Below are 12,166 nucleotides of genomic sequence, written 5' to 3' on the forward strand. Positions count from 1 at the left end.
GTTCTGGCATTCCAGGATACTATATCTCATTTAGAATAAAAAATAAACGCCTCACTACACACAGGCAAGGTACTGTTGTTATTTACACAGATCAAATATTTGGTTGAATTTACCTATAAGACAATCCCACACACAAGGGATGCAATGTTCTGCAGTGAAGACACTTGGTTGAAAATGTACCCAGTAGAGTTCAAAAGACTTATGTTTAAAGAGATAACATAAGGGGCGAGGTGAAGGAAAAATACAAACCAACCTAATCGACATACCAGACGGATACACAAGGGTATAACAACACTGGGGCAAAGGGCAAAGGGAGAGGGGTGTGTTCCAGGCATACAAAACACATATCATCGAATTTAGTTTGAAAAATGACTATATATTTAAGGATGGAAGACATGGTTAGGAGATAGTAACATAAATAAGTCTGGAGGTTATTCTGGTTGGTGCGTAAATTCCTGAATTCTTTCGGAGCAGACCACACGCCACGCTGTGCGGACATCGTACGAAGAAACGCCCACCGGTCCTCCGCATTCGGACGGACTCACTCTTTAAGAAGAGGGCGTGTTTACGGACGACATCCAAACCTTGCATGTGCGGTGGACACACATATTCTGCACGGTCTTACAGCGTCTGCACGGTCTTACGGCGTCAGAACGGATGGGAACCTGCCCGTACGCACCGATGCGATGTATTTCCGCAAAACATACTACTATCATCGGAACTCATACATCACACCCCTGACACACTTATGCAATTAGGCTACCTCAATAAAGAGGGATTGTTTTTATTGGTCATCAATTGCAGTGTAAATGTGTGTAAAAAATGCAGCCGTGCTTTCAGCATATATTTGTGTGTTTAGTAATGGTCCATTTAGGCTGCAATGGTTCCAATTGAAGCAATGAAAAGAGTGTAATTAATGAGTAATGAGAAGAGGAGTGGATTGTATTGTGTTCAGCTGACAGTGGTTCAGGTGCGGCCATACTAATTGGGCGATCCAAATGCCTAGTGCATGACTGAGCCTTGAAAAAGACAGGGAATCTGTCGAAACGCGTTGGTGGAGAGGAGCTGTGCATCTGTATCTGTATCATCTGTACCATCTGGGGACTACCTGGCTGACAGTGGATGGCCATACATTGCCTTTCAGGTATTGTTTCCCCTTGCTTTTTTTGCACATGTTTGGTGCATTTGTATTCGTGCACACCATCCTTGTTTTATCCCGTCCAATAAATATCTGTACTGAGTGAGAACCTTGTCTCCTTTTATGATATATCGGGGATTTTGGAGATAATTATTGAAGATCCTACTTATTAACTGGAACCTAAAGATACCCTGATAGGAGTACCATCACTAGCACACATGTGAGTAAGGTACGCGCCTGTTACAAACCCATTTCCTACACGGAGGTGCTCTGTTGAAATCAAAGATACCTTGATGTGGATGTTCACGCATTTCCTTGTGTGAGTGCGGGTACGATATTCCCCTGGGAGTTCTTTTTGTATACAGACCCCTTTTTGTATCACTGTCCAGTATACTTCTATATATCCACATTGAGAGAGAATTTTGTTTTCTTTTCATACCACATACCGAGAATATTGGAAGTAATCATCGAAAATCCTATTAACCAACTGGGATCCAAAGATACCTTTATAGGAGTGCCATCACCTGTATATATGTGAGTACGGTACGCACCTGTTTCAAATTTATTCCCACACACGGAGGTGACCTCTCTGAAAAACCCAAAAGATACCTTGATGTGGATGTACACGCACTGTTTCGTGTGAGTGAGGGTACGATATCCCCCTGGGAGCCCTTTTCTACTGTGCCCCTTAAAACTTCTGTCTATTACCCATACACAGATTCCCATTGATTGCTGTCATTCTTTGTTTTTTCCTCATAAAATCTGTATGAGCCATTGGACAGCTACCACATTGGGTCAACAAAAATCCAGCGCCTCCTATACACTGATTTCTTCTCTACAATTCGACGACTAGAGGTCCTTGGTGATCCTCTTCTTCCAGTGTAAGGCTGCAGGATTCAGGCTTAGCGCCTTGGGACTGATTCACATTTTTTGTATTGTTTGCATGACTGAGTGGTGTCCGCAAAGTGAAACTTGCTTATGAAGACCGCATATTTCCTGGCTGTTGGTTCGTTTGCAGTCGGTGTTCTGTCAGAATGCACGCCAACCAGAATTAGTGCACTCCCTCGTGTACGCCCATGTTTATGCCCAGTTTAGCCCACTTTGAAATTACGCCCCTGTATAGTTCCGAATGACACCCATATTGCGCCCATATTTCCAGAGTGAATGCAGTGCACATTTCTGTACGGTATTAGTGAGAATGAGTACGGAGACCGTGCGTGGCACATGCGCATAGCGTTGCCCACGCATGCGCAGACGGCTAAAAAACACCATCCGAAAGAATTCGGAAATTTACGCATCGACCAGAATAAGGCCCTCTGTCTGGTGATGGACTCCAAGGGGAAGGCCCATACTCATAGAAGTAACACAGATCGAAGATATCCCCAGTGTAATCTATCAAACGCATTATCAGCGTCCAGGGATATAATCAACAGGGGAGTATTTTTACTCTTGCAGCGCTCTATGATGTTAAATACCCTACGAGTGTTATCTGGGGCCTGCCTGCCCGGCACAAACCCAACCTGATCTACAGCCATAAGTGAGGGCAAAAGAGGGGCCAATCAATTCGCAATCAATTTAGCATATAGTTTAAGATCAGTATTCAGTAGGGCTATAAGTTGTAAATTTTGTACTGCCGTCGGTGGTTTACCAGGTTTGGGGTTTGAGACTATACGCGCCTCAAGCATCTCCCTCGGAAATTCACCTGTGTCTGATGCTGTGTTAAACACTTAAGAGAATTGGAGCTATAATCGACTTAAAGCGTTTATAGAAATTAGACGGGTATCCATCTGGACCAGGTGCTTTGTCCTTAGGCATAGAGTCAATAGCTGCCCCTACTTCTGCTAAACTCCATGGGGAGCACAGGAACTGGCAGGCCCCAGAATCCAACCTCGGAAGAGAGATATTGGCTAGGAATTTATCAATGTCGGAGATGAGGGGTTGAAGGGTATTAACATCGCCGGGCGGGGTTTGGTAGACTCGCAAGGCTGCGAATTCGCTGCCTTGCAAATCAACCAGAATAACCCCCATAGTCTCCTGCAAAACAGCAGTTTTCTGGTGTTAGGGGCATAGCAGGACACCAGTGTCACCTCTAAACCTTCTAACTTGCCTACCAGTATTAAGTATCTACCTTCCGGATTGGCATATTGTGATTCAACAGACAAGGAGCAACTGGAGGAAACCAGTATAGCCACTCCCGCTTTTTTAAAAGGACCATTAGAGGTATAGCAATGTGGAAATCTATTGTCAAAAATCTAGGTGGAGAAGATTTAATAAAATAAGTTTCTTGAACTGCAACAATGTCCATTCTTAATGATGCCAAAGCCATTTTACGCTTCTGAGGAGAGTTAAGTCCCTTAGCGTTTAAGGATATAATATTGACTCAATCCGGAAGATAGATAATGACATAAAACATACATCTTGTAAAATGAATATGCTGACCTGGAGTATAGGAAGAGAGGGAGGTAGAAGGGGAGGAGCACAAGAGACAGGAGGTAAGGAAACCCAAATACACATAAACCGCGACTCTATATAGAGTCGAAGTAAGACGCCAGAGGAAAAGCACCACACCTAACATTCCTAGGAGGGGTGATGGCCTCTCACCCCGCAACATAGATAAAACAGAATACAATTTAGATATCACGGTGTCAATGTCCAGGTGTATATGCTGTATAAAGAGAGATTAGACCACTCTTAAGAGCTATACAATTGAAGATCTAAATAAATTGCATAATACAAGCCTTTAGCAAAAATACCTCACATTCTACCTAATGTATAACCTTAAAGAACATTTTGTGAACTCCCTTGGAAAGAGAATAACTCTCGCCTCCGGGACCGAGCGCCCACTGATTCCTCTTCTCCTCCCCTCTCCCGGTGTACTCAGGCCAGGCAGCAGCTCCGGAAAAGGTAGGGGCACCCCTCCACTTGTTTCTCCCACCGGTGCAGGTACTCCAAGCTGCCTCCGGGTCCCGCTAGTTGTTACGATGTGGTCGGGCAGATCAGCCGGCGGATACTGGCAGTCACCTGAGGCTGCGGTTTCCGTGCTGGTGAGGGCCGCAATCCGCAGGACCGGATTGCTCCCGTCCCTGATTCTGCAGCACCTCCCCGCCCAAGTCAGATTGTTCTTGCGGTGCCTCCGGTCCTCCGCAGTCGGGTGTAAACCAGAGTTGCTAGGTTTAAAGGTTTATTTATTTGTCTTAGTGTAGGAGCTCTCGGTCAGTGCGACTTGCTTGCTGCACAGCCAGGCCACACCCCCCACAATATATTTCTATATTATACTTGCTCTTCACTGTGTGTGTCTTTAGCCACTCACATAGCATCTGACTGATTGTCAATTTTGTGTTTGTTTGCGGACACTGTTTAGGATTATAATTTTATTGGGGTTGGGATCATTTGGTCTATTGCATTATGGTAGAAAGTCATTAGGTCGAATCCATTAGGTCGACATGCTAAAAGGTCGACATGATTCTAGGTCGACATGGGAAAAGGTCGACATGATTCTAGGTCGAAAGGTCATTAGTTCGACAGGTCATTAGTTCGACAAGGTCATTAGTTCGACATTGTCTATATCGACATTCACAAGGTCGACATGGGGTTTTTCACTGTTTTTTTACCTGAATGTCAACACAGTCGACATGGACACAGTTTAAAGTGCACTGCATCCCCTCGCATCGCTCGCTGCGCTCGCGATGCGTCGGGCACGGTGCCTCGCTACGCTCGGCACACTATTTTATTCTCCCACCACGCCCTAGTGGATGGTAGGGCATGAAATACCGCCTGTCGGCACATGTTGGCTCAAAAAACAGTGAAAAACTCCATGTCGACCTTGTGAATGTCTAATGACCTTGTCGAACTAATGACCTGTCGAACTAATGACCTAATGACCTTTCGAACTAGAATCATGTCGACCTTTTCCCATGTCGACCTAGAGTCATGTCGACCTTTTAGCATGTCGACCTAATGGATTCGACCTAATGACTTTCTACCATAATGCAGTAGACCAAATGACCGCATCCCTTTTATTGTTATATCATATTGTCCTTTATTAAAGTGTCATGAAAGCCAGACAAAAAGGGTTTACAACCAAAGCAGGCTCTGCTGTTTATTTCACTTGTGCACAATGGGGGTTATTTTGGTTCACTCTTTCTGACCAATTCCTTCTTAGATAGACCATGTGCACTGCAGGGGGCAGATGTAAAATGTGCAGGGAGAATTAGATTTGGGTGAGTTATTTTGTTTCTGTGCAGGAAAAATACAGACTGCTTTATTTTTACACTGCAATATAAATCTCACTTTGAAGTAAAACCCCACCCAAATCTTACTCTCTGCACAAGTTACATCTGCCCCACCAGCAGTGCACATGGTTTTGTTCATCTAAGAAAGAATTGGTCAGAAAGAGTGAACCAAAATAACCCCCAATGTGCCAAGAAATTACATAAAGGCTGCACAGACCTGGGTATTCTTTGCTCACTCTGCACTGTGACCTCCACAGTGTCTCTTCCAGTCTGATGTGCCTCAGTGGGCAAGAGTTATGGGGAATGCTATAGCTGAGCTTCGGCAGGCTCATGGTGCTGATGTAGCTGCTTCTGACTTTAGACCATCCTCTGCTGCAGCTGAGGAGCCCCTGTGGGCCATTAATATGGACAAGTGTTTGTCCAAAATGGCCACTTCACTAAATAAGATGGTGGCCTCCTCAGGCCCCACCCCTATGAGGAGCAGCCAAGAAAAACAAGAAAATTGTGACCTGCTGGTCACCGGATTTAAAAAAAGTTAATACAATTTATTATTGCAATTGCATATATACAATAAAATAAGAATATATATATTATATACATAAAAGTTACAAAATATGTTTGATTTGGTATATTCACCCGTTAGTTCCACTCATTGGCTACAATGTCCGATCCTGTCGGGCCCAATGGATTTTAATGGGTGTAGTCCATGTCCGGGCACCTTTGTTCCTGAAGTTGCCTCTGGGGGATGTTGCACCCCTATGTTCCGTTATAAGTCCAGGGGGACAGTCTCAACCCCTTTTCCTCTGGAGACGTCTGTGTCAAGCGTTTCTGGTTATGGAATCGGCTGGTTCAAAGGTAGGAGAACCCAGGAGGGTGTGTAGCAATCCCTCGTTTGGTGGTGGACTGTCGATGATGGTCTTGGATGGGAAATTGTAGCAGCAAACGGTGTGGCAGCAATGATAGAGCTCTGGGGTGTTAGTCTTGACGTGTTTTGCTGCTTGATTGCAGCTTTTTCAAAAGGTACCAAAATGGCCACTTCACTAAATAAGATGGTGGCCTCCTCAGGCCCCACACCTATGAGGAGCAGACCAGCATCCTTCCCTGTTTCCTTTTTGGGTCATGTACATGAGTCAGATGCCTCTTCTCAGGAGGATGAGGAGATGGACCAAGATTAGGAAGAGCCTTCCGGATGGAAAGATGATTCTTCTTCAGGCTCTGGTCAACTTTTGATTGAAGTGGTTCGTCAGATGTTACAGCTTGAGGAAGCCTCTGTACCGGAGTTTATATAAATTTAGTATAAAATACTAAAGTAATAGAACATCTAGGAAACCGTGACCACAACATGGTCTTTCTGGAAATCAATTTCTATAAACAACAATATAAGGTACCATCTAAAATATAAAGTTTTAGAAAAGCTAACTTTTAATTATTCAGGTAATCTCTATCAGAAATTGAGTGGGATGTGTTATTTGAGGGGAGAAATGCAGAGGAAATGTGGGAAACCCCCCCAAATTTGCTTAAAACGCTATCAAATATATCCCAAAAAGGTAATAGGGGTAAAATCAATAGGAAAAAGCAGCCATGGTTGGACAAAACAAATAAGGACAGCAATAAACAAGATAAGACCATTTAAAATGTAGTGTACAAGGCTAATGTGAAGGAGGCGTTTAATAAGTACAAATAGCTAACTAAAATTTGTAAAGGGGTAAACAAAGTAGCTAAAAGGGGAAATGAAGAGCGCATAGCCACTGAGAGCAAAAGCAATCCCAAGTTTTACAAATACATAAATAGCAAAATAATAAGAGAACATAGGCCCCTTAACCAATATCAATGGAAATAGTTTTACTGAGGATAAGGACAAAGCAGAACTGTTAAATAAATTTTTCTCATCAGTGTTTACTAGAGAGGAGCAGACAATGATAGCCACACGTATAACAAATTGGAGGAGACAACTAGAACTTAACATTGATTTCACTACAGATGAGGTAATGAAGAGGCTAAGCAAAAGTCAAAACAAACAAATCCCCAGGTCCGGACGGGATTCATCCAAGGGTTCTAACAAAATTAACTGAGGAATTAGCAAGCATTTTCATCTGGTAAGGTGCCTAAGGACTGGAAGAGAGTTAGTACCGATATACAAAAAAGGGATGACCCAGCAAATTATAGATCTGTTAGCTTTATATCAATAGTTGGTAAATTTATTTGAGTGAATTTTAATGTATAGTATCCAAATGCTTTTAGAGATGCATAGTATAATCAGTAGAGACCGGATTATATGCATTTGCATATGCATTTGCATATTTGCCCGATTTTCTGCAGAAATTGCATATCTGACCTAAATGTCCTGATGGTGCATATTTGGCATAGCGCGGTCGGCGCGGAGCGTTCACCCTCACTTCCTGACTTTTTTTTTCTTTCTGTGAGGAAACGCCGCTGATAGGCTGACAGACTCGCCCATCAGAGGAATGGATTGAGCGGCCTGTCAGCGCGGCGGGGGGTGGGATGTGGGTGGAAGAGCTGATACGCCGCAGTGTGTACTGTAGGCTCTTCTAGCTACATCCCACACCTGCCGCGCTGACAGGCTGCCCGCCGCGCTGACAGGCTGCCCACCTCTGCTGACACGCAGGGAATCACTGCGCGCCACACGGGTGCTGGAGGCTTTTGGACAGAAGTTGAACACTGACCTCAACCAACGGATGGCAACGGTGAGTGTAACTTACAGCACAGTTTCTGCTGGGGCATTACAGTATGTGCGTTTTTGCTGGGGGCATTATGTGCACTTCTGCTGGGGGCATTATGTGCACTTCTGCTGGGGGCATTCTGTGCACTTCTGCTGGGGGCATTATGTGCACTTCTGCTGGGGGCATTCTGTGCACTTCTGCTGGGGGCATTCTGTGCTTCTGCTGGGGGCATTATCTGTGTTATACTGCTGGGGGCATTATGTGTGTTATACTGCTGGGGGCATTATGTGTGTTATACTGCTGGGGGCATTATGTGTGTTATACTGCTGGGGGCATTATGTGTGTTATACTGCTGGGGGCATTATGTGTGTTATACTGCTGGGGGCATTATGTGTGTTATACTGCTGGGGGCATTATGTGTGTTATACTGCTGGGGGCATTATGTGTGTTATACTGCTGGGGGCATTATGTGTGTTATACTGCTGGGGGCATTATCTGTGTTTCTGCTGGGGGCATTATCTGTGTTATACTGCTGGGGGCATTATGTGTGTTATACTGCTGGGGGCATTATGTGTGTTATACTGCTGGGGGCATTATGTGTGTTATACTGCTGGGGGCATTATGTGTGTTATACTGCTGGGGGCATTATGTGGGGTATACAGCTGGGGGCATTATCTGTGCTATACTGCTGGGGGCATTATCTGTGCTATACTGCTGGGGGCATTATCTGTGCTATACTGCTGGGGGCATTATGTGTGTTATACTGCTGGGGGCATTATGTGTGTTATACTGCTGGGGGCATTATGTGTGTTATACTGCTGGGGGCATTATGTGTGTTATACTGCTGGGGGCATTATGTGTGTTATACTGCTGGGGGCATTATGTGTGTTATACTGCTGGGGGCATTATGTGTGTTATACTGCTGGGGGCATTATGTGTGTTATACTGCTGGGGGCATTATGTGTGTTATACTGCTGGGGGCATTATGTGTGTTATACTGCTGGGGGCATTATGTGTGTTATACTGCTGGGGGCATTATGTGTGTTATACTGCTGGGGGCATTATCTGTGTTATACTGCTGGGGGCATTATCTGTGCTATACTGCTGGGGGCATTATGTGTGTTATACTGATGGGGGCATTATCTGTGTTATACTGCTGGGGGCATTATCTGTGTTATACTGCTGGGGGAATTATCTGTGCTATACTGCTGGGGGCATTATCTGTGTTATACTGCTGGGAGCATTATCTGTGTTATACTGCTGGGGGCATTATCTGTGCTATACTGCTGGGGGCATTATGGGCATTATTCTGATCGGAGCGGCCAAACGTGCGTACGTTCGCCATTACCGCACGCTAGCCGTACGCGGCCGTTAGGGTTAAGTCCACCCACAAATCAGCCGCTTACGTACGGGCAGAAATACCGTAGAAGGGGAGTGGCGTACAAATGAGCGTACGGCAACGTACGCGGACGGCTCAGCCCTTGCACTCCGACAACAGGCGTACAACTGAGCGTACGGCGCCGTCTACGGCCGTCTTTCCTCCGTCTCCCCACCGACTTCTTGCGGAGATCTGAGCGTACGCCAGTTTGCACGGACGGGTCCCTATTGTTTTCAATGGAAAACTCAGCTTATGTCACCGCTCGTGAGAGTGAGCGTACGTCCGTGCACGCTGGCATACCCTTCACATATATGGACCTGCAAATCTTGCCTCTCAACTACTAATCTGACAATTGATTAATTAATCTATTTGTTATTCAATTATTGTTTTCTATTAACTCAATTGTCTACCTTAATAAAGACCTAATAAAACTACATTTGAACCCACATTACATGTATATTTGTTATGTTCTAATGTGGCATTTTAATCACTATCTATGTGTCCCCATATTGCTGTTACTTTTACATCAAGTTATGTTGGTGTTTCTGTATATGTACTAAATTATGTCCGTAATTACTTTGTCCAAAATGTGTAACATGTATACCTACCCTGATGTTATGTGTGATGTTTTAATCGAACAACATTAAACATTCATGCATTTTCACTATGTGTTATTTTACTCAAAAACACACACATTCACACATCAATCATTACCCCTCACCTCAAATTACAAGTATAACTTACAGTACACATCTGTATGTACCTACCCTTACAAGCCCTCTAACATATTTATTAGTAAAAACACAGGCAATTTCGAACTGTAATGAAACTTTTATTTTCTTCAAAAATACTAAGGGGGGGGGGATAAAAAAAAAATTAAAGGCGGGCCGCCAGAAGGCCAAAAAGGAGCTGGAGGTACAGGAGGGTGATCATCATCTCCCGCATGAGGACTGCCACCTCCTCCTGGTGCTGTTCAGTGTCTGTAATGAAGGGATAAAACAAAAAATTAATATATAACATACACAAATGTTTGTTGTATTTGTACATAATAAAAAGTTCAGAGTTATGTGTGAAGGCCACATACATTTAGAAACTACATTGAAGATGGGTCTGCTGTAAACACAGTACTAAAAAAAAATATGTTAACACACACATACTGTACATAGTAAATAACATTAATTCAATTACTCCTTCATCAATGAATGTATGCTGTATCCCAATTGGTACTTTGGTTTTGGGGGACTCTCCTCTAACCTCACAATTAGCCTGTGCTATTTAAGGGTTATGACATTGTTGTGGCTTAAGCACTCCTTAGTATTTTAAATTTAGGACATTGCTGTACAAATTATAGGCCTACAGCTATGTTTGTAAAGCATGCATCCGCATGGCCTCACACACTATTACCAAAACAATCTCTACATTTAAGTTGCACCAGTGGCAGATTAAGCCTTTGGGGGGCCCGGGGTACTTTAGAGTGGGGGGCCCCCTTGCACTTGTCATTACTGGCCGCACACTGCATGGGTGAATATTATACTGTCAAAACACAGAGTAAAGGCAGAATAAACTTGGTCAATGGTTACCTGCAGGGGATATATATATATATATATATATATATATATACACACACCACATGAAAAGCCTGTGTTTGTCCCTCTGCCCCTTACTCTGGAGGAGACCTCACAGTCCTAGTGCTGCCTCTGATTAAAAACCCTCCTATGACTAAGCTGCTGCTGCTGTTCTCCATGGACCTGAGAAGCATGTAATGAGCTCCACCAATCAGAGCTCAGCACAAACTTCTCAGCCTCTGTCCTCTGGTGCAAAGTGTCATGGGACTTAGTCAACTCCCAGAAATGCACTGCACACTTGTGCAATCAGTGTGCCTTGGCTCCCGATGCTCAGCACCATAAATCATTGTCACATTGGCAGATAGGTGAAGCTGCAGCACTACCCCACCCATGCACAAAACATTTAGCTAAAAAAAAAAAACCATAACTTAAACATTTTATTTTTTAAAAATACATGACAACCACAGGGGGACCCTAGCTAGAGGGGGGCCCAGGGGCACTGACCCCTTGCGCCTCCATTATAATCCGGCCCTGTGTTGCACATCATGCTGGGAACTGGAGTTACCCAACACCTGGAGCCACATAACTACCACACCACTAATGTCGGATATCTCATTGGATGTACTGTTATGTCAATTATTCAAGGGGTGAGGCATGGCCACACTAAAAAAAACCACCAAGGGGAGCCTTGTTCCTGGAGAAGGACAGGACACACCTCATGGTCGGCCTGCAGTGATATGTTGCAACTAATGTTGATGTTGGATACACATATGTGGTTGTTGTGATTGTTTATGTGTAGAAATGTGTAGGTCAACATTAGACACATTATTTACTTACGGCTACTTGAGCCATCCTGGTCGCCGCTGGTTGGCTGTGCAGTGGTTGGGGGGGTCAGGAGCAAGGGGGATGGTCCTGGAGATTGGACCGAGGTAGTGGGTGTGAGTGGGGAGTGGAGAGGTTTGGGGGTGGGTGGTGGAGAGGTGTAGGGGGGTAGGAAATGGGGTGGGGAGGGGGGGGGGTGGGTGTTGGGGAGGGGGGGGGGGTTGTGGAGGGGGTGGGGGTTGTGGAGGGGGAAGGGGATGGGGAAATTGTGTGGGTCCAAACTGCACCCAGTGTCTCCAGTGTTGGGGAGGGGGAGGGGGTGTGGGTTGGGGAGGGGGTTGTGGAGGGGG

Source organism: Crinia signifera, chromosome 3, assembly GCF_055691185.1.
Source record: "Crinia signifera chromosome 3, ASM5569118v1, whole genome shotgun sequence".
NCBI lineage: Eukaryota > Metazoa > Chordata > Amphibia > Anura > Myobatrachidae > Crinia > Crinia signifera.